Source organism: Lissotriton vulgaris, chromosome 2_1, assembly GCF_964263255.1.
Source record: "Lissotriton vulgaris chromosome 2_1, aLisVul1.2, whole genome shotgun sequence".
NCBI lineage: Eukaryota > Metazoa > Chordata > Amphibia > Caudata > Salamandridae > Lissotriton > Lissotriton vulgaris.
Genome location: NC_141687.1, coordinates 657521188 through 657545567, shown reverse-complemented (window position 1 = coordinate 657545567; position 24380 = coordinate 657521188). Strand labels below are relative to the sequence as shown.

General features: G+C 46.7%; 1 protein-coding gene across 3 annotated transcripts in view; it reads right to left on the bottom strand.

Annotated features, from left to right (window-relative positions):
- The window catches only part of DNAJC24 (DnaJ heat shock protein family (Hsp40) member C24), a 369076-nt gene extending 345185 nt beyond the window's left edge, over positions 1-23891 (bottom strand). Inside the window, exons 1-2 of one of the 3 annotated variants that reach the window (XM_086955819.1) lie at positions 23810-23891; positions 17518-17613 (exon numbers count right to left, since the gene is read on the bottom strand). The gene's annotated coding sequence lies outside the window, so the exon portion shown is untranslated. Of the gene's footprint in view, positions 1-14518; positions 14643-17517; positions 17614-23809 lie in introns of those variants that run through there. The other 2 variants (XM_086955818.1, XM_086955820.1) reach the window with 2 other exon arrangements.
- Between the last annotated feature and the right edge of the window lie 489 nt (positions 23892-24380).

Genomic DNA, 24380 nt, shown 5'->3' with positions numbered 1-24380 from the left:
AATTGCGTGCACAACATAACAAAGGATAGATCCCACCCCTCCGGGCCAACTCACATGTGAAGCACGTCGGCACCTGGGTAAACCATATGTCACTACTAGATGCCTGGAGAAGGCAAAACTCGATAGCTAAACTTCATTCATTTCACTCCGTCCCACATGATCTTCAGGAACGTTCTGAATGCTTCCTATGCTCGCCAGCATTTACCCCCCTGATCCAACGGGCAGAATATCTAGTACAGGTCCTATCTGACCATGATGCACATATTATGGCACTCCGATGGAGACCCCCCTTACCCCCGATTCCAACCTGGCGGCTAGCATGAGATTGCCTTGAGGACCCAGTGTTCTGCTCGGAGCAGGAAAACAACTGCATACAAAACTATTTCTCCGAAAACGCTCATACGACAGCCTCCAGGTTGATAGAATGGGACGCCTTCAAGGTAATCACTAGATGGGCCTGCATCCGGCACATAGCAGGGGTCCTCGTAACACTAGAACGTAACATGCAAGCGACAGAGCGTAAATTGGCAGCTCTGGCCAAAGCCACGGACACCAGTTTGGAAACGCCGACACAGATGGCGAAGGCTCAGACTGCTTACTAGGAAACACAAGAGGATCTGGGTAAATATAACTATAAGGCGCATGCAGCCAGGTCACATCTGGAAGGAGACAAATGTGGAGCATCCGGGAGTGTTGTTGTTCAAGCAATCGCCATTTTTAAAACTTTGTTGACATTAAGCTTATTTTTATTCTTGTTACTTCGTGTCTCTGCTGCACCTCACTGGGCACTTGCCTTCTCCTAAACACATCCGCGAGCCGAGATAAACGCTGCTGCGGAAATAAGATTTAATCAGACGCCAGCTGCGAGTGAGCCGGTCTTTGGCCACGCCCACTCGTTCGAAGGGGCGCCTAAGGCAAGCCCGTCCGGGCCCGGCTGGACCCAGGCCCAGTCAATATGCCCATTTTCCATGATGAACGACTCATCTATTCGAGAGACAACCTCCAAGCATTTAACTTGCTGAAACACCCTGAATGCAGCTACATTCATCCGGAAGGTAAACCTTTCAGTAACTGTACTCTATGTAATCCGGCCTCTACCATCTTAAACAATAACGGCCTCCAGATGGGCCTACTAAATTGTCGGTCCCTCCCCAGACACGCTCATGAAATCTCCCTCTTAATTCAAGATCATGGTTTTGATGTTCTGTATCTTACAGAAACGTGGCTCACCCCCTGGTCAGATTCAGACATTATTATTGCTCTACCCCCAGGCTATTAAATCCACTCCCAAAACAGACCCCTCGGCAGAGGAGGCGGCCTGGCGATAATCTACAGGGAACAATTTGCATGCAGAGCCAGTAATGCAAATGTCGAAGAGTGCGAGAGCTGCCACTTCGCCTTGCAAATATCTCCTACGCACTCCGTGTCGGGGTTGCTGATATACCGTCCGCCGGGAACCCCAGGGATCTTCGCAAGCTCCCTTGTCGATACAGTCACGCAGAGAGCTACCACTTCTCCCAACTTCCTTATTTTGGGAGATCTCAATCTTCACCTCTCAGATCCCAAAGACCCTGTTGCAGGGGAACTTCTAATGGATCTTACGTCCTTCGACCTTCGCCTAGTTAACTTAGAGCCCACCCATGATAAAGGTCACCTTCTGGACCCAGTGTTCACCAACATTACGGACCTTATTACCCGCATCCCCATTCCTCTTTCCTGGACGGACCACTATTTAATACCAATAGTATGGAACCTCTTTATTCCACCTATTCAACAGGCCAAAATACGGACTACTGACCGACGCTGGCACAAACTCCGGCCAGACGAATGGGCCGCTAATCTCAGGGCCACGTTTTTCTCCCCTCGGCTCGGACCCAGCTAGCGCTGACAATCAGTTCAATTCCTGGCTCACCACATCACTTGACACACTTCTCCCCAAAACCTCCATCCTGAGGAGAACGAAAAGAGTGAACCCTGCTCCGTGGTACACTCCTGAGCTTAATCTCCTCCGGAAGGAATGTAAAAGAACTGAGCGCTCATGGAGGAAAGATAAAACTAGTATCAATAAAGATGCTTGCCGGGCCTCCCTAAAAAACTATAAATCTGCTCTTCGCAACACTAAGAGTATTTTCTATCAGGAAAGGATTGTAAGCTCTTCCTGCTCGAGCAAGGAAACATTCATTATCCTGAAAGAATTACTCAAAACCCCAGATCCCGCACCCAAGAATCTACCTGACCCCAAAATAGCTGAAGAAAAATGCTGCAAGTTGGCCAAATTCTTCGACGACAAGATCCAGAAAATCCTTGCTTCTCTGCCACCTATTGACATTAGCGAAAAAGACAGTGTAAATCCAAACCCTACCACACCCGGTTTAAACTCTCTTGGACCTGTCACGGTCGAAGAGGTCTTAACCATGCTAGATACGATCAAAAGTGGTTCCCCCAAAGACCCAGTTCCCCTTCGGATTCTCAAGAAGGTGGCTCCCACTATCGCTCCTTCACTCACTCATCTTATTAATACTTCACTGCTCCAGGGAGTAGTTCCCCCCAGTTGGAAGGAGGCGGTTGTCAAGGCACTGCTCAAAAAACCACTGCTGGATCCGGCGGACCTGGCCAATTATAGGCCAATTTCTCTCCTTCCCGGAACCAGTAAAATTGCTGAAAAATTTGTGAATAAGAAACTATCACATTATCTGGAGACCAACAACCTGCTCAGACTTTCGCAAACTGGATTCCGGCCAGGGCAGGGCACCGACATCGCCCTTCTTGCAGCAGTGGAGGAGACCAGAGCCCTGCTGGATACAGGAGGATCAGTGGCAGTGATCCTCCTGGACCTCAGCACGGCCTTTGACACCGGCAACCATCGGGTCCTAATCCAACGACTCAAGAACATTGGTGTCAAGGGCACAGCTCTTACCTGGTTTAAATCCTTCCTTGACCGCCGCTACTTTCAGGTCTGGGAGAATGACATTCGGTCCCCTGATACCCTCCTCCAGTGTGGCGTGCCACAGGGCTCATCTTTAAGCCCGACATTATTTAATGTCTACATGTCCCCACTGGAGAAGGTGGTCAACCCGTTCGGAGTGAAAATAATCAGCTACGCTGATGACACACAATTAGTAGTGTCTTTATCTCACCCGAACAAAAAACCCTCAGACCTGTACAACTGCCTCATGGACATCCAAGGATGGATGAACAGTTCGGCACTAAAGCTCAATGGCTCAAAGACGGATATCCTCTTCCTTGGCCAGAAAGGGCTTTCCCTCGCGCATAATCTTTGGCCACCCTGCTTGGGTGAGCCTCCGGCCCCCAAGCCGGAGATTAAGAGCCTAGGAATCTGGCTTGAAAAAGACCTCTCTTTTAAGACACAAGCCAAGAAAGTTGCCGGCACTTGCTTCGGGCTTATTAAATCCATCAGGAAGATCCTGCCATTACTTCCACCTGTCTCCCAGAAACTGTTAATCCAAGGCCTTATTATGTCAAGGCTGGATTACAGTAATACCATCTATCTGGGTGCCCCAGAAGCAACCTTTAACAAACTTCAAAGAATTCAGAACGCTGCTGCCTGGATTCTCACTAACACTCCGTTGAGATCCTCAGCCAAACCAGCTCTGAAATCCCTACATTGGCTCCCAGTAAGAGAACGAGTTAAATTTAAAGCTCTCTGTCTGGCACACAAACTTCTTCAGGATAAAGCCCCCCCCATTCTAAGAAAATTCATAATACCATATAAAGCAGCAAGATCTCTCCGATCTGACCATGAACGCCTCATCACTATTCCCAGAGTGAAGAAGGCCCGCACTGGTGGAAGGCGTTTCTCTGTCAACACAGCTCGCCTATGGAACTCCCTCCCTCTCGTTCTCAGGACTGAACCAGACTATCTCCGATTCAGGAAACAGTTAAAAACGCACCTCTTCCCTTGAATCTTCCCTTCCTACGTCCCTGCCACTTCCCCTGTAACCCTCTTGTTGTAAGGATCTTAGCGCTGGGATACTTACGGGTGACTACGCGCTCTACCAAACCCAATTATTATTATTATTATTATTATGATGGCCTGACCAGTCCGGCAGGACACAGTCACGCGACCAATCACGGAAATAGAGGATTCTTCAGGAACAATGGTCCGCTAGCAAGCAAACATCTTATAAACATTCTGAGACTATTATGCTGGGGTATATAGCGCTCCAAAAGGGGACAGTTAGCAACTCGCTGACGAATTCCTTACTGCCCTCGCCCTGCCCCAAATCACTCCAGCCGACGAAGCAGCCCTGGACGCGGAGATCACCTCAACCAATGTGAAGCATGTGATCTAAGCCCTTGCACGCAACAAGGCCCCAGGTCAGGATGGCCTACCACTAGAATATTACAGTACGCACTCCACTCTGCTGGCACCCCGGTTGGTGGACATGTACAAAGCAGTGCTTAAAGATGGAGAACTCCCCAGCTCACTGCGTAAATCTCTCCTAGTGTTTTTTAAACCAGATAGGGACCCTATGCTACTAACCACTTACCAGCCAATTGCCTTGCTATCGGCAGATTGTAAAATCCTAGATAAGTTTCTGGAGGATCGATACGCTCAGATTCTCCCAGCACTAGTGCACCACGACCAATGTTGGTTTGTCCCGGGTAGAAATACCTCCCAAATTTCTCACTGACTGTTCTATGTTTAAGATCAGGTACAGGGCCGATTTCCAAGCGCTGCTTGTCTAGTCCTAGCCCTGGGGAAGGCATTTGATACCATGATGTGGCCTTATCTCTTTGCAGTGCTTAGGCACATGGGCATAGGCCCCACATGTATTGCTTACACAAGTCTACTTTATGCGAAGCTCTCATCCCTGATCCACCTTGGAAGTTAAATTTTGGCCGCCTTCCTGGTGACTCAAGGCACGCATCAGGGATGCCCACTTCATCTTTGCCTTAGCGATGGAGCCCCTAGCAGTTTGTCTCCATGGCGAGGGAAATGATTGAGGGATCCCATTGGGTGGAGTAACTCATTGTGTGTCCTTGTACATAGACGACCCATTACTTTATGTTCAGGACATTACAATGTACCTCGATCCTCTCTAGACCACACTGGCGGAGTTTGCTGCCGCAGCCAGGTTGTAAGTCAACTGAGCGATATCCACTCTTTATCCCCTCAGTCTCGACCTACCCATGCACAAGGTATACGTCGAAGACACCCGACTAACGTGGAGCGCACAGGCCCCCTGATATCTGGGAATCAGGCTTTACTACCCCGCTGGGGAAATTTACGAGGGCAATCACTGCTCAGATTGGCTTCTGGAAGACTCTTCCTTTGGCACCTATCGGGATAAAAGCCCTGGCGAAGATGGTCCTAGTACCTCGTCTCCTCTACCAGTTCATGAACCTCCCAGTCATTCCCCCCACCCCTTTTTCCAGGAACTTGGGGCAACGGACGATGTAGAGTCGCCCTAACCAAGATGCAACTGCCAATTAACATGGGAGGGTTAGAGGCCCAGTCATTTGAAGCATATTTCCTTGCAGCGCAGCTTCAGTACCAGCCCTTTGCCAGCTGCTCCTGCCAGGAACCCGCCTAACCTCACCAAATTCGATTTTGGTGGCAGTAACCAGATCCTGCGTGATTGGGGTCTATTGAATGTCTCGCAACACCCAACTGTATGCCCCATTCCTCCCAATGGCAGGCCTGCCTCGTGGCATAAGTTATTATACCGCCCAAGCTCTGCAGACCTGGATGGACCACTCTGTCTCGGAGGTGGAACCCCATTTTGCAGATGGTCAACTCTTTTCATTTGACCAACTGGCAAAGGGGAGTGGTCTTCCACAAGGGAAGTTTCTGCACCATCGACAAATCATCTCAGACTGCCGTCGGCTCTGGGATTTATTAGTAGGGGAACCCATGACACACCCAGTGCTCCATACAAAATTACACATAGGCCCAGGCCGCCACTTGATAACCTGGATTTATAAAGCTATACGGGAACTCACAGCTGTACCACACACTCAACTGAAACAAATGGGAGGAGGATTTCGAACGGCCACAAGCAAGCCCTAGAGTACCCAAAGAAAGTGTCCCGTAACTCCCGATTTAAAAATATACACTTTCACATTTTGTATATTTAACGTTGTGCGCCTCCAGCGCTTCAACCCAGAGCCACAGCTTTCCCGCTCTGTCTTCCAGGCTCCTAGCACAACATTCCAACATATGTTTTGGAATTGCCCCAACTTACAACACTGTTGGGATACTGTCCACAGGTCCCTGGGGGTGGATTATGGGACTCACCGACATCACCACATGGGAAGCCTGTGCGTTGGGAATATTCAGACGCCTGAAACAATACAAAGTCCAAACACAGTTTGCGTCCCTGGCCCTTTTCCTGCCGAAATGGGGAATCACAATGCACTGGCGAGCACCAATGGGGCCTTTAATGGCGGCCTGGCTGGGAGCAATGAGCAAGTAGGATGCAGCAGAGGAGGACGAGAGACAGTGTGAAGTGGTACAGGCAAAACAACGTCGTCATATCTCCACAGAATGGGCCACACTCCTCCAGAACTTCTGACAAAAGTTAGAAGAGGTGCAGCTACTCCCAACTACACTGAACCCAATCGCTGACAACCATCCCAGAGGCTTCTCGTGAGACCCCAGAAAGGCCTCTGTTTTCTTGAAGGCCCACACATGGCACGCATGCGCAAGCATACATGACAACCCTTCCCTGCAGGCCGAACTGGGCAGCTTCCCTGACCGAGCCCACTACCCCAACAAAGTAGCCACAAGTGACAAATGCATGCCAGCACACCCACACTCAAACCCTTCCTAACTCACCGCTAGTGTGTCCCAGAGTTCACAGTTAGTCAACAGATCTTATACCAATTAGCCCCTTTTTTCCTTTGATTATTTAAATCAGGGGACACAATAAGGGTAGGGCAATACTCCTCCAGGGAGGAGAATAGACTTACCTGAAACTTGATGTTTTGTCATCGTATTGTCAGCTTCCTTGTTTTTTGTTATGCTCATACCCACTTATAAAAAAGACTCTGAACCTTTGTAATTTATTTCAGTGGGATGCATATAATCTATGTAAACAATAGTGTACAATGATCCTACAATGTGGAAAATCCAATGAAATGGTTGACATTTTTTTTTCTTTTTTAAATATTGGACCTCCTGTTCAAGCTATAGAGAATTACAAGAGGCCTTTTCTGCAAATACCTAGCTGACCTGCACTGGACCCTCCGGTTGGCCTCAGCCTGACACCCTTTGCCTCTGCTGCGGTCCTTCCGTGTACTTCTGAGGGGATTGGGACTTAAAAGAGTAAGACAAAAGTAAGATATTTGAGCAGGAAAAAGGTGCGACCAGCATGGGCATTGAGTAGGCCGTGTGCTCACTCGTCTCTCCTCTGACCCAGTTTGTTTAAGCCTCTTTCAGCAGACTACAGCCAAAGAAATAGGGATCTGGCACATTCGGATTAATCTTTGAACCCTCTGCAGAGACTCAATGGTCTGATCCAGCGCAACAAGTTAATAATCCTGGCAGCTGAAGCTGCGACTGGGTTCCGCAGTGGAAAAATGCCCACCATCTTATACAGCACCCTTCAGAGATAGCCGATGACAAGGATTCCCAGCGAGTGGCATACCAATGGGAGTGGCTATAGTGTTGCTGGTACCAGACACCCTGGAAGCATGAAGAGTAGCACTGCAGACTGGTGAATGGGGCTGCTGCCTGGAGACACTGCACTCAACACATGAGTGGCGGCCTCTGCTCGAAGCAGAGTGTGTGACAGGAGTGGGAGCCCAGAGTCTGTATAGACACGCAATGAGGCCTACTGGCTCAGTGACAGGAACTGGATACCCATATAGCTGCTTTAGGAAATGTGACTCCGGTGAGCTCCTGTACTTTGAGTCATACCAGTGGGTGCCGATGGCGCTCTCCCACCCACTGCTTAAGGGCTGAACTCCAAGGCCGAGAATAGACCTTGCTCGTTGCTGGCATGGAAACAATATGAGAGGGTATCCCTGAACTACAAGAGATGCCTGCATCCAGTGGAGCTCCGGGCAGTCAGCTGTTAGGTGCCTATACAGACCGCCTTCTAAAAGCAGACCTGGCATGGATGAGATTCTCGAACTCTCCTAGAAGATCTGGAGTCTGGACCGCAGAGTGTATTATCTTTACTATTGTCAGTGATTTGATATATGTCAAATGACCTCCACTCTTATGACAGCTCCAAAGACTATGCTTCACTTTGTTTGGTAGAATAATATGTGACCAATCAGCTTTTTGACCTAAATACCCCGTATGTGAACAGTACCCTAAATTGCATACATAAAAACTGGTCCAGAAGAATTGGAGGAGGAGGCTGAGTCTGGGGGCTTCCAAACACCTACCCCTACCGATGGTGTAGGCAAATATCTATAGGTTGGTAAAGGATACTAGAGGTTGTGCTTTCTTTCGGCTTGAGAGTCACTCAATCTCCAACTAAGCAAAAAGTCTCATCTTCATCCCAATTACCAGGGAGGCTTCTACATGGTGACACAACCCCCAACAGGAATAGATGGGACGCCTCGATCAAACATATGTTGTCATGAAAGGGCTCTAAAAGCTAAGAAAATGGCCAAAAATTGCACAAGCCTTATTCGATCCTCCAATGAGGATGCAGCAGCAGATTCAGGAGTATCCATCTCCAGAGAAGTTCTACAGGGGTTTCTGAAAGAAACCAAAGAGGAGCTGGGTCCACTCCACTCAGACCGGTAAGAAATACAGCAGGATCTGGCCATGCTGGGGTTCTGGTCTGACCTGAAACATATGGTGGATGAAACCACAGAAGAACTTCATGATAATAGCTGGACACTTCTTACCCTAGAAGGACACTTTGAAGACCTCACTCTTAAGCAAGAGGACTTTGATAACAGATCCTGTTGTAACAACATTAGGATCTGGAGCCTTCTGCGGGGTGCAGAGGGGCAAGACATTCAGGGCTTTGTCAAATATCTTCATCATCACCATACGTAATCGCCCAGATGAATCCCAAATACAATTAGAACGAATGCACAGGACCAACCAGGTTGCTCCCACAGAGGCCTCCTTGGGCAGTCTAATGAGTGTTCAGTTCTATAATGAAAAGGAGAACATAATGGCCTGCATGTGCTCCTTGCCACTTTGAAAGTGCAGTTATTACATTAATAAAGAGATGTCAATGTCATATAATAACATAGGTAGTTGCTTATTCAGTATAATCACAGAACTTCATAACAGACCTCGAGATAACAATGCTGTGTACCATTCATAGATTGCACATTTCCATCAAAATGCTCTTTTTTTTTTAGTTAGCCCCAAGTGAGCCCAACCGATATAAGTCAAGATCAGGGGGAAGGGGGTTCTTCCTCTGAGAAGTTTTTGAAAGAAGAAAAAAAAGGGCAAATAGTGCATTTCAAGCTAATTTAGACCAAAAAAAATAAAAAAGCAATAAGAATTTAGACCACACGTAGGGTGCACCACACCTGAGTTGCCTCTTTGTTTATGGCATTATGTTAAGGGCGGAGGCTGAACACTTCTAATAAAGTACACCTGCACCCCATTAAGCAGTCTAGGGACATAGCGTTGACTACACCCGACCTGTATTTTTATTTGTCACCAATCTAACATAAAATAAAAACATACGTGGGCAGTGTAAGGCACAATACCCACCATGAAAGCTTTAATGTGAAAACACACTTCCTTCTGTAATAGCTAAGACATACACAGGGACAGTCCTATCCTGCCTTGGCATTGTAGCTTTTATTGACAAAAAGGACATTAGACGGAATACATAATCTCCCAAATACATTCCATAACTATTTCTCACAACGAAACATCGATCACATGCATCAGTGTACAATGTTGTTGCTCTATAAACTAGAAAGCCAACTGTTGAAAAACTGCTGAAACAAATATTTAAAAATCAAAAAGCACAACAGTGCATCCCTGCTGCATAATCAGTAGAATTGCCTGTAAATTGGACAATCACCCAAGGTCAGCTCTGTACCCCCAGAAACGTCAAAGTTCAAGATCATATAGGTGTATTGCTAGGTATGGGAGATTGCATGCACTTTACCTGCTGCAGACAATGTTTGTGGTAGTACCAGAGAAATAAACAGTAAAAGCAGCCTTCCAGACCATAAAACAGGAGCACAAACATAAAAAAACCTGCCTACTCTTTCCATTATTAAACGTTACCTCACTCGGTTAGTGATGAGGTCACTGGGCCTTAGGAGTCTGTTGAGAGAAGGGTTCCCACTTCACCTCTACTCTCGCCTTCTGTCAGCAGAATCTGTTGCGCAAATTGCACTGCATTTTACGCTACTAAATTAAAGGCATCAACTGGAATGCCAGCCACCTAGCTTAGGCAGGAAGGAGCCTTTGATGCGGTTTCTAACACTTGCAATAATGTGAAACTAAGTAGGTATTCTGGGTTTGCAGACCTCTTTACAGCACTAAAAAGTGAAATAACATGCTCTCTCTGACGTACTTTGGGTGCTCTTGGACACCAATCTATAAATAGGAGCAGATCGGCTTAGTTTGGCACACATGTATCTATGTCAGAAAGTTGTGGCGGAACCTGCCATTAAGCAGCACTGATACTTGGTCCTGAATCTGAAAGTGGACCCAGCTTTAATTTGAAGAACCCTGAGTGATTTCTGCCCTCTTACTTTCCCTGCTCTGCCAGTGGTTCTCTAATTACCCATCTGCCTCCTTCTACCCCTCTCTGACTCTGCCTTCTGACTCTCCCCTCTCTGCCCTTCTGTCGTCTTACTCTGCCCTCTCAGCCTGCGGTTCTCTTACTGCCTCTCCTCTGCTCTCCTGCTCCCCCTCTCTGCCTGTCCTCTGACTGCCCCTCTGTCTATGCCCTGCTCCTCTGTCCCTGCCCTGCTCCACACTCTTTTTCTCGCCGCTCTGACTGCCCCTCTGTCTCTGCCCTTCTGTGTCCTCTTACACTCAGAGCTCTGTCTCTGGCCGGACTGCCCTCTCCCTCCTCCTGCCACTCTCTGCCCCACTGCTTTATCTGCCTCCCAGGCTCTCCCCCTCTTACTCTCCTCTCACTGCCTGCAGTTTTTTTACTGCCCCTCTTTCTCGGCCCTTCTCTGCCCTCCTACTCTCCCTGCTCTGCATGTCCTCTAACTGCCCCTCTGTCACTGCCATGCTCAGCGCTCTTTCTCTCGCCGCTCTGACTGACCCTCTGTCTCTGCCCTCTTACAGTCAGAGGTCTGTATCTGGCCCAACTGCCCCTCTCCTACCTCCAGCCACTCTCTGTCTCTGCCCCACTGTTCACCCTGCCCCCCAGGCTCTCCCTCCTCTTACTCTCCCCTCTCTGACTGCGGTTCTTTTACTGCCTCTCTTTCTCTGCCTTCCTACTCTCCCCGCTCTGCCTGTCCTCTTACTGCCCCTCTGTCTCTGCCCTGCTCCTCTGTCCCTGCCCTACACTCTTACTCTTGCCGCTCTATCTGCCCCTCTGTCTCTACCCTCTTACACTCAGAGCTCTGTCTCTGGCCTGACTGCCCCTCTCCCTCCTCCTGCTACTCTGCCCCACTGCTCTTTCTGCCTCCCAGGCTCTCCCCCTCTTACTCTACCCACTCTACCTGCGGTTCTCTTACTGCCTCTTTCTCTGCCCTCCTACTCTCCCTGCTCTGCCTGTCCTCTAACTGCCCCTCTGTCTCTGCTCTGCTCCTCTGTCCCTGCCTGCCCCACGCTCTTTCTCTCACCGCTCTGACTGCCCCTCTGTCTCTGCCCTTCTCTGCCCTCTTACACTCAGAGCTCTGTCTCTGGCCTGACTGTCCCTCTCCCTCCTACTGCCACTCTCTGCCCCACTGCTCTCTCTGCCTCCTAGGCTCTCCCCCCTCCTACTCTACCCTCTCTACCTGCGGTTCTGTTACTACCTCTTTCTCTGCCCTTCTACTCTCCCCTCTCTGCCTGTCCTCTGACTGCCCCTCTGTGTCTGCCCTGCTCCTTTGTCCCTGCCCTGCTCTACGCTCTCTCTCGCCGCTCTGACTGCCCCTCAAAAACCCCAAACACAAAGATGCAACCAACAACAAGCACTGGCGTTGCCAATAGGTCTCGCATTAGGAAAGTTTGAGCTATCGGTATTGTAAATGACACATTTTTTATTTATGTGTTTGGTTTGAAAATAGCTAAATTAATAGCTTTGTCATTTACAATGTTAATAGTTGTAGAGGGTAGAGAGGAGAGTGGGAATAGACAGGAATAAATAATACCATCCGTGTAAAAGCATGTTATTTTACTGCCTGGGGATCCATTTGTGTCAACCACCCAAATATTGACAGCTAGTCACGTTTTAAAGCTAGCCACATCAGAGGCCGGCGGGCCCAAAAATGTACACGGTAAGCCGAGCAGAGAGTCTGGCTTGACTCAAAGAGTATTATTTATAAAGTGCATATCTTTAACATGATGCAGCTTTAGCATTAATAAGTCACATAATGGGCTCAATGAAATGTAATTATTAAATGTGAAAACGGGGGATTGGAGAAACATAATGGCCTAAAATCACACAGTTTCGTAAAGCGGAAAGTGGCGAAGCCGAGATTCACCCTCAGGTTTTCTGGTTTCAACTGAATTGTTTGGGCACTCATTAACATGGGCTGTGTTTTGTTATTTGTCGGCACAAACGCTGCCCTTATGCAGACGAAAGTTTTACATAATGATGGTAATGAAAACATAAATTATGTCAATCTTTTATAGAACTGTTTTTATCCAGGGAATGTAATCAAAATAATACAGACATTCTTATCGTCTGTCCCGTGGCCTATTTTAATGCCAGTATATGCACGAAGGGCCCTGCTGCCCAGTGCATGGCCAGAGTACTTGGAAGGTCGAAACACGTGGCCTCAAGCGCCACGTGCAGAGATGCCACTGGTTCTTGGGGGCAACAGGAACTGACTTTTGGCCAGACTCCTGATGTCACGTATTTTCTTTCCACCACGGTCGGAGACAGGCTGCATTGTGGTTTCCCAGTGATGAATGGGAAGAAACCCGCAGCTGCTGGAAACAGAGCACAAATTAGGCCGATTTTTGCATCCAACAAGCTGGAGGCAAGAATCTCTGGGCTTCTCGTTTCCTAATATTCCCTTACATGCTGTGTTGGACTTTGTTTTGAGAGCACAGACGTAGCTGAAACCGTGAAATAGGGATGGTGGTAACTTTACAAATAACCATTTGCAAGAGTGTATTCCAGGCGCATCATTTGTCTCACCCGAACCGTCACATCCCGTTTTCCTTTGTAAAAGCGATAATAGTGCGGCCTCAGAAATCTGTCAACATGCAAGCAGTGCGAGGAAAGGCATGAGCCGGCTTGGAACGCGCACAGAATTGTTAGGACTTTGAGAAGCAATCTTGCATTTCTGATCAGAACAGCGAGTGCCACAGCACGCGCTCTAGGGCGCCGGAGCCCTCGGTCTTGACTTTAACTGCAGCTTTAGAGACTCACAGCTGATAATTAGCAGATGCAGACTGCATAAGTCGATGCAGTTACTTTGCACAGCTGGAGATGAAGTGACGCAGCCGCGGGCCCTTATGCAGGCCGAGTAAATGCTCCCGGCCTCCCAGTGTGTGTGGTAGTAACTGGGACACAATGGGAGTCCAACTCCCTGAACCCCGGTACCTCTGCACCCGTTGCTCTTTGGATAGCCGCGCTTCTGTGGTGGTGGCGATTCTAGACATCACAAACATTTGTTTCCTCTACACGACTTAATTTGAAAATGAGTCCCTGAATACCCGCACACCCCTGGCACCTACTTTTTAAGCCACACACACTACTAACATTTGAAACGTGGAAAAATACCAATATGGGTGTCTAGTGGAAGAATTCACAGGCTCATAAAACCATTGCGCCGATTTCCCATAGCCACACTCACCCTCATGTATGCAACCCTGGAATGGCAATCCTGGAAAACAAGACGAGGGAAGGCAGAGAAGGGGAGGGGGGAGGAGAAATGCGACACGGTGTGAAGCAGCAGGGGCCTTTGAAGTGAAGCTAAGCTTCACTTCAAAGGTGTGGGAGGAGTGCTGCTACGGCCTGGGGGAAGCTGGCTGGGGAGGGGGGAGGAGAAATGCAAGTAAGGCTGTGTTTGCGGGGAGAGAGAGGGGAGGTGCTGGAGCTGGAGAACAGAGTTTATGGCCCAAAAGCACATGCCTGTGGCCACGTAAACTCAAAGAAAACCGCAGCAAAAAGCCCTTGGTTTGACGAGGATTTTGAGCACTTGAATTCTCGCTCCGCTCAATGCGCTTGCGCGCATTGATAGGTCGCGAGACCTACAAAGCGAGCCTGGCAAGAAAAACACACAGGCAGTCGGTAAAGCACCAAGAAACAAAATGTGGAAAACTAAGTCACTTTACAATTAAAAGGGTGTTAAGTTTTAAATTAAAATGAACACATCGGCGGATAGCAGAACAACAACTACATCAGTTGTGCAACTATGGGTAAAATGACGCCGCACGCAGTTGCTAATTAAAACGGTTTAGTAAAATACAAAAGCACACACATTTGCCACTTACTGATCTAATCGGTTTCAGGGACAGTCAGATGGAGCCATAAAATACAAATCCGTCACCTCGTGAGACAGGGAGCACCATCTGGACTCTGCAAGCAGTGAGGCAGCCACGAGTCCCAGACAACTGCAGTGGACACCTGCACACAACCTTGCCTCCATGCCGCCACCGGGTCCAGGGGTCTGCTGCTGGCTGCCAAACAATCTATAGCAAAAGGAAACAGAAAACTCGAGTCTGCGCAGTGTGTCTTCAGGAATCCTGTGGACACACTGCGCAAATTCAACTTCTACGCTTCCCGCCTGCCTGGAGCCTCTACCCCACCCCTTGCCATCTCGTCACAGGGTGAGACAAACCCCCCTGTGACGAGATGGAAATGGGTGGGGTAGCCATGCACTTCACTCCTGATTGACGTGAAGCCCCGGGCACCACAGGGCTTAAGCGTGAAGCGCCCGGGGCTATCTTTACCCCGCACGTCATCAGGGGGTGGAGACTGAGGCTTTGGGCAATGTGCTTGCCGAGCTTATGACCTCACGGACCTCAGGTCGGTGAGCTCTTCAGCCCGGCAAACAGTTTGCCCAACGTCACTAAGCATTTCAACAGAGCAAACAAGGATGCATTTTATACGAGCAAATTAAGGTGAGTGCAGCACAGTTGCAGCAGACTGCTTTTTCTAATAAACCGCAAAGCAAACGGTGTTTTTTTGGGGCGAATGTGAACCAGCAAAAGCTGTTTTTATTGTGGAGAATGTGTATGTGATAGAGATAAAAGTAAAGGGGGCGGAGCCCCGACTCCCTGTACGAGAAACCGCCACTGGTATGGATACAGTACTTGGCTGGTGCGCCATGGAAAGAAAGAAAGAAAAAAAAGCATTTGCACTGCAATCAGCCTCGCATTTACGATAATTAGAGCAGTTGGCGCTGTAAATAACAATGTCTTTTACCCATGTATTTTGATTTGGAATGGAGTGGATGTAAGTGGTTTGGAGTGGTATTATGTGGATTGAGTTGTAATTGTTAGTTGCGGAATTGTGTAGTGTATATGTGTAATGGAATTATGTGGCATGGTGAATAGACAGGGATGAAAGCTGCATAGAATAGATAGAAAGGAAGCTAGAGATGGGTAGATAGTTTGTGCATGAAGTGCTGAATAAACACCAGAGGAGCAGAAAGAGTGTTTGAGAAAGAGAAAAAGAAGGGAACAGCAGGCCACAGACGTATAAACAGAGTGCACCTGTGTACATGGAAGGCACCCTAAGAAGAGAATTTTGAAAGGTCACAGGAAAGAAACTGCGTTCGAAGACTTGAAGTGATCCAAGATGAGACGGTCGTGAAGAGTGCATGAGAGCGAGAGAGAGGTGTGGTTCATAAAACATTACATGGAGGTGGACCCATAGAATAATGTAAATCATTTCAATTGTATATTCCTGGTCGCTCCCTGCGCTCAACAAAGCAAGTACTTGTTAGGAATCCAAGAATCAAGAAAACAAAGTGGGGTGGCAGAAGTCTCTCCTATCTAGCTCCTAAACTATGGAATAAGCTACCATTAAATATCAAGATACTCACCGGCCCATTCAAATTTCCTGGCCTTGTTGAAAACCTGTTTTCTTCCTGCTGAGTAAACATTTCCACCCCAGCCTTCATATCTCAGCTGTTCTAGCGCCAAGACGCCTCGGCATTAAAGCGCTTTACAAACTTTCATTTATTCATAGAGAGAGAGAGAGAGACGAGTGGGAGAGACACCTGTGGTGTGGGGGGAGAGGTGGAGCAGTGCACAGGACTAGGAGGTATAGGAAGGTAGCATGTGTGAGGAGGCAGTACAGAGAGGAGACAGGGAGTGTGAGGATAGGAAGAGAGGGGCCAGTGGAATTGCGAGATGAGAGGGGTAGTGGGAGTGTGAGGGAGAGATGAGAGGGGCAGTGGGTGCGTCTTGGGAGAAACAACAGTGTTGGTGTGAGTGCGATGTTGAGATGGATTGTATTTGAATTGTTTATTGTGGAATTGTGTGGAGTTGTGTAGTGGAAACATGTTGCATGGTGTGCTGTAGAATTATGTGGCCATGACTAAATGGTATTAACTGCAGTGGAATTATGATGAGTGATATTGTGTGTTATTTAGTTAATTATGTGGAGTGGACCGCCCCAGTCCCGCAGCTCGCAACTAGAGGCAGGAACCTGAGTGAGATATAAACTGTGATGTAAATGTCATGTAATTGATGTAATGTTATATTCCATGAGCGACCCACTGTACGCCACGTAAATCCAGGGTGCGAATATGTAGACCACTGTTTTTGGTTTCTAGCTTCAATAAAAAGATTTTTAAATAAAAAAATAAATAAAAAAAATGATGTGGAGTGGTATTGTGAAGTGGCATGTTGTGGATTTGAATGATGTGATGTGCTGTTAAAATGTCTTGAAATCTGTGGTGTGTATTGGAGGTGTGTGTTATTGGCTTGTGTTGTGTAGTTGAAATATGTAGTTTGGAGTTGTGAATTATGTGTTGTGTATTGGAATTATGTGGAGTTGAATTGTGTGGTGTGGAGCTTGTGGCATTGAGAGAAAAATTGGAATTATGTGTCATGATGTGTAGTGCATTTATGTGGTTTGTTGGTATGTGGCAAAGAGTGCATGTATGTGGGGTGTTTTAATGCTGTATTGAGTACAGTGTACATATGTGGAGTGTAATTAAGTGGCGCTGAGTGGTATTATGTGGAGTGTAATTATGTTGTGTGTTTCAGAACTGTGTGGTGCTGGATCTGATCTTCCACAATTGTGTGCAATCTGCCAGGGTCCTACTATGAAAGAACAACTATGGCAGAAAGCAGCATAGCTTCTTAGGAATAGTCTAACAACAGTCAAGACAGGTGGATTGTTTAACTCACTACAACCTTTGCCAAGAAGGTGTGGCCCATATACTGCAGAGCCGGTGTGCAAGGCGGTATGCTGAAAACTGTGCATGACACAAACCCATGACAACAGACAGTCTAAGTCCTGAGAAAGCACGACTTACCAGGACATAAAGCATTTCGTGGAGAACAGCTCCAAGGCACCACCAATCGACTGTCTGATTATAGGGCTGCTTGTGGGGAAATTCTGGGACAAGGTACTGTTGAAAGAGAAGATCACAGGTGGTTAGTCCAGCCACTAGAAGTTGGCACACCCATTCTCAGAAGAATAAGAAAATCACAATTTTGCAAAACAAATCAAAATCGAGCGTTTGAGTACAGGCACATCAGTCTCCAGTCCAGCACCATGGTGTTTAATTGATTAATAACAACCTCATGACATTTGATTTTGATACCCTAGCGAAGTCAGTTTACATGTTTACAAAAGGGGTTAAATGACGGTCTAGGCCCATGGCAGATTTGGGAATAACATGCAATGTGGGAATAGCATGACAAAAACGTACCCATTCAAGAGAATGCCTAACTGAAATGTAAAAATGCCCTCTCCCTCGACTCTGAAAAGGTGTTTAATAGGGTGGATTGGACCTATATGAGAACTGTTCTACAACACATGGGTCTGGGACCACGCTTCTTGAGGTGGGCTATGGCAAACTATCAAACACCAAGCTAAAGAATCAAAGTCAATCGAAGGCTGTCACAAACAGTTTTAGATGAAGGAGGAACCCGACAGGAATGCCTCAAATCCTCACACATGTTTGCCTTATCTCTGGAACCTCTAGCTAATGCGATCAGAAGCAGAGATGGTACCAGAGCAAAGATACCTTCAAATTCACCATGTTTGCTAAAAATATTCTGCTGTCACATACAGATCCTCAGGGCACCCTTCGTCGACTATTGTAAGAGCTAAAAGAATTCGAGGAAACTTCTCGAATTTCCAGAATAACACTGAAATTGTATTGATGAACACTGAACACTGAATATGGGCATAATGTTGTCAGCGAGGCGCTTAGAAGCAGACAGCCTCACACATCCATGCCTAAGTGTCCATCCATTTCTGGCACTTAGCAGTTGTAATACCTTCTTAGAGTTGCTAGTTGCTCGAATGGGTATCATTTCTGATATTTATACATTTCCCTCGTCTTCGTTGCTTGATTTTGATCTCGTGAAAGTGTCATTTGTAGTTGTTGAAAAGTCACTCATAATTGCACTGAAATTATGAAAATGTCACACTTAGCGATCTGAAAGCATGGTAGCTATGCATGTAGACAATTCCTTCAGCGCCCCTGATAGGGGCAATGAGCGTTAAATACATGTTGCAATACTGTCTTCCCTTGATAGCTTATGTTCTGCTGATACCACCGTCTTTCTGTTCCTCTGCTGACTGCCAAGGTTTCAGATTGCTAGGTGTGACATTTTTATAATTTCAGTGTAATTATGAGTGACATTTCAACCACTATGAGTGACAATTTCTCATGAGCAATAATCAAGCAATGAAACATATAGAGAAACATATAAATATCAAAAATGACACCTATTTGAACAACAAGAAACTCTAAGAAGTAATTGAACTAAAGTGCGCTAACAAGGGCCTGCGAACATCGCCGGTGAGCTGCTCTGCCAATCCATGGGCCTTTGCTAAGTGGTGGCCTGAGTAAAAGCAACCATGAAAACCAAAAGTAAACCAAACATAATCAAACGCTCGACTTACAATATGTTTAGAGATAAATTCCAATGTGGAAAACAGCAGATTCACACCATGTGCCAATGTTGGCAGCTTAGCCATCCCTAAAACAAAGTTATCCACCAAGCAAACTGATAGCAAACTTGTGATAACGCGACATTCTGCAGTGAATCATACTGTGCTCACTAACTATGCCTACTACGTGAAAATGATACCGAGCACTTCTCAGTCAATGCAAATGAATAGTGATAATCACAACAATTGTAAAAAGCACAAAATGCAGCGATTGCTGCCTAAATTAACAATAAACTAGACCTTAAACCCGATGATGCAGTTCAAGACACAAACGTTTCCATATAAACAAAATAAAAGAGAAAAATTAATCAATGCTCCATGATTCGCCATTTGCTGTTGTATAAAGAGAACTCCTGCTGGTGCACAGTTAGAACTCAATTTTTCCAGGAGGCCTCAGTTGTAATGTAATATGTAAAAGCTATTTGAAACTCTCAAGGTGCAACATAACCAGGCCAGACAAAATAAGAATATCTGAATGAATGAATGAATGATGGTCCAATGCATTCCATTATTTTCAAAAACTTTTTTTAGATGCTCGAAGGCAAGAATTTCACTGGATAAGTGTGCCCCTGCCCCCTGGCCCCCGCTTGCGAGCCTCCAATAAATGAACAGAGTATGTTCATGAACCGGCAGAGGCGGACAAGTGCTCCCCTCTCAACCAACATGAGAATGTGTTGTCAGGTGAATGTTGCGAGTGTGGGTCGGCCATACACGACTCCAAATTAAAACAAACCCGAGTCCTACCTCATTGTCATGTCCAGCAAAAGTCTGAGTGCGAGTCAACTCCAGCTCGGAACTGAAGTATAAGCACTGCTCTGCCAACGGGCGCGCTCGGAAAAAAAAGCTGCCGCCCGCCCCCTGAATGGCAGTGCCTTGCAGCCTAGGAGGCCACTCACCTCCATGTGATCACAGGGAAGCGGCGCCTTTAGAAAACAGCGACGATGAGCTGCAAATGACATTGTGGTTGTCTTGATTAGTGATTCGCCAGGCTGTGCTGCGCCTGCGCCAGCTCTCGAATCAGTGCTTTAAATGGGCCGGTACTCACCGGTACTGAGTACCGGCACTTCCGACATTTATGGCCCTCAGTACCGGCACTTTTTTTCCGGTCAGGGAGAGTACCGGTACCCTGATTGAGAGCAGAGCAGGCTCAGGTTACTGATCTCCTCCAGCTCGGGGTAGACGCCGCTCTGCTTCCGACTGCGCCCTTCAGTGGCCTTTTGCGCAATCACTGCTGGCGATTACAGCAGCTCTCACTTGAATGGCCCCTGACTGCAGGGGTGTGAGAGGGCTCGCCTTGCGTCATGCTGTGATAGCACAATGGCTATTATACTTAAAGTGTTAAGGCGGGTGGGGGGGCGCCCTTCTTTTATCAAGTGTGTGAAATGGGCTGGGGCGTCCAGTCTGTAAACTTGTCCCATTTAGGGAAATGCACTGGCCGAACTAAGGTGATTTCTATCTCAGATATTTCTCTATCTTCTAATTTTGTTTTGCTATGTTACAGTTTTTTTCGTAATTTTGCATTGCTTTGTAATATAGATTTGCTCATAGCTTTATTTCAAAACGTTAGTTTTGTTGCCTGCTTAGTATTTTTGCTGACCCCTGGTAATTTCAAAAAGCTTGATGGGGTACAGAATAGGGGCGATGGGCAAGGGCACTGTATGGGAGGGTGACAAAGGGAATACCTCTTTCATTGTTGGTTGCATACATAGCACATATGGTTGCCTAGGGTAGCATTAGTGCACTGCAATGGGAAACCATAAATAGGAGCCATAGTAGGGGGGTGTAGGAGAGGATGGAGGGGCCATGTCATACTGGATACTTAAATACACCATACGCCACTCAAGACTGCATCTAAACACAATAAGAGAAGGGAGTTGCATCCTGCTGGGGTGTATTTTGAGCGAAGGGGCAGAAAAGTGTTGGATGTAAAGTTGACTTGGTAAATGATTAAGCAGTGGCTAAAGGAAGAGATTTCATTGGAATGACTTGGCCCATCTGCTCAGGAATGCCGGAGTAACAATTACCCTCCACTGTGTCTCTCCTCATCAAAAGCTGTTTGCCGACAATTCTCTATCTTCATCTCTTTTAAAAGTCATAAACTGTTCCTAATCAGAGCTGAGCACACGCCTCGCATGAGAAATGTTCTGTATCGAAGCACACAGATCAAGCACCCACCTTACCAGTAATATCTGTGGTACAATGGATACTCAATGGCAAATGCTTGATCAGTTTTATATCCTTTCACCCCGAAAAAGATGTTTCAGATTAACCCCTCCCCTGCTGATGACGGAACCGCTCCGTCATCAGCTACAGTTGAGCTGTGCTGATGACGGAGTGATGACGTGTTATAATTGCCAATGCATTAAATTACAAAGCAAAAAACTCACCTTGCCCCCCCCCCCCCCCCCCACCAAACATTGTGAATTGGTAATTAGAGAGCTTAGATGCTCCGCATCATAGAGTTTAGTGTTGCAGTCTGCGGAACAAGTGGAGTTTGCATAAAGCTACGTATCTGTCAGCTCCAGCGGGTAGCGGAAGCTGGTGCTGTAGAATACCCTTCTACATTGACATACTTTCCTGCCGGTGTTGAATGGCTGGCATATGTTTTTGTCTATCACCTCTTGTTATGTGATAACCTGTACTACTGCATTTTTGCTGATTAACGTAGAGCAAACATAACTAACATATCCCCCACTAAAATTACTTTCATGATTCCCCATACAAATTCAACACTAATACTTATGGGTTCCAAAGTAGTGTGCTACTTGCGCTACAAAATCCCTTAAGGGGTAGCAAGCACTATATAAATACAAACCTCTTTCCCTCTTCTATCCCGCAGTCTACCCTTCTCTACCCAAATAACTGAATAACCTATCCACTACTCAAATTACTTCATATTTTACTATACTAATTTTCAACACTAATCATTTATGGGTTCCGTAGTTGCGTGCTACTCGCCAGAAAAGCGCTTCAACACCCATCGGGGATAACAAGCACTATATAAAGACAAACTCTTTTTTCCTACTCTATCCTTCTGCTATCATTCCAAATCTAAATAACTGACTAACCTATCCTCCACTTAATATATACTTGCTTCTTTCACTATACTAATTCAACACTAATCGTCTATGGGTCCCGGAGTAGCGTGCTACTCGCCAAAAAAGCGCTTCGACGCCTCGTCAGGGGTAGTAAGCGCTATATAAATGCAATTACAATACAATACCTTCGTTAAAGCCGTTTTTTTCATCACTAATTGCTGTCCCCTATAATTGCCAAACTGAAGAAGATCGATACATTTATCAAAATAGCTCCAAAGAATGCCCTAGCAAGGCTTTGATGCCTACAAATTCAGCAGTCACGTTCCAGGGGCCCATAGCCAATTGGACATCCATGCAGGATGGATAGAATGGGCAGGGGAGCAGTACCACCAGTAAAAACTTCGGTCCATATTACAATTTGCCAATGAAAATTAATGGTCGGGAGACTAAAGTTCTGCCAAGTATGAATCTAATCTCATTACAGAGAATCTCAGCCACCGTAGGAGTCCAAGAAAACGGGGAGGGAGGCCCCACAAATAAGAAACTAAAAACCTTCCGATAATTCATTCACCATTAGCAGCCTGCCCACATGTGGTGATGGCAGGAGTTCCACCATTGAGAGATGGACAGATCGGGTCTCATGGGGGTCTGAAGAACGAGTGTCTAAATATGGGTGGGAAAGTTCAGGGGCTATCAAACATCAAAAGCCCACGACATTCTTCTTACCTGTCGAGTAAGGAGGATTGGTAGGGGAACGAAAGACCGCCCAGGTGGCTGTGTAATCAGAATCAGGATACTCTCAGGAGATATTCTAAAGGGAATGGGTGGAAGGCTTTTGTGTTCATCTCAGCTTATTTTGCTCTCAGTGTGTGTGCCTGCTTGAGAATATATTGTATGGTGTCAAACAACAACAAATAACATATGGCATTAAGAAACGGCAAATATGACAAAACAAGGAAATGTTAACATATCATACTGTTTGCTTTCATTGTGTGTAATGTATTAACCTGATTGGTTTACATAAACACATTTCTCATGCGTTTTGATATGTACTGCAACTGGTACAGAAGTCCTTCTGTATCATCATATCTTGCCCTTAGCCACGCCCCTAGCCACGCCCATTTGACACACCTCTAACTTATTTAAATGAGTACCTGCACTTATTTTTTCCCCATTTAAAGCACTGTCTCTAATTCACCACTATTTAATTTTCAGACACAGTCACATGCACGCTTTTCGTAGCACAATTACCTCGCTGCTGAAGCTACTTGTTATAGCATGGGGGGGGGGGGGGTGGCCGGGGATCCCTAATTATGTGTGGCTAATGCATTTAGTGCGGTGATGCGAACACCAGCACTGAAATTTGTTAGTGTCACGCCTGATGCGTGACACTTAGCAGGACTCACATAGATATATCCATGTGTAACCGTGCCAATCCATTCTTTCCGGTCCATTGAGTGCCATCCCCTCATACAAAACCTATACCTTCTCGGTCCCCTTTTCGTCTTTTTTCAGCTCTCAGAGAGCCCACTCCCCGCTAGACCTGCTCGCCATGCCCAGCCCTTCAAACATATTTAAGATAACGGACTATACGTTACTTACATGGTCAGTCTGCAAATTTACACATCTCTCATTGATCTTTTTACAGGTATGGGTCCCTTAAATTACGGTACTTCCGGATCGTATGACAGCCAATCCCCTGGCACAATATATTCTGTGAGTTATCCGTACTTAAATTTAAAAAGATCTAGGATTGGGTGATTGTCGGAACCTAAACCAATCCTCAACCGCTACGAAGAAATCCGAACTGCTCATTGGCTGTGCAGTTTGAACGTGCCTCTGAGATGTATAAATACTGTGTAGTGGGTTAAACTTTGCTGGCGGTTTAGTTTCAGACAGTCGGATGAGGTCGAGTAGTCACAGGTGGGTTAGTGCTGAGTTCGATGTCCGGGTGGGTTAGTGCGGAGTTCGATGTTGTGCAAAATATGCGGTCGTAGCGAGGGTTATGGAGCAAGATTTACTCAGAACGGTGAAACTGGGCTATGGTCGCACCTCCTTTACCTATCCCCGCGCCGTCATGTTATCTAGCGGATTAGCGACTGTTATGACTAAATGTTGGTTCTGTTCTGGTGTGTCGTGTTATGTTTGCGTAGACTACGACAAGTCCGAAAAT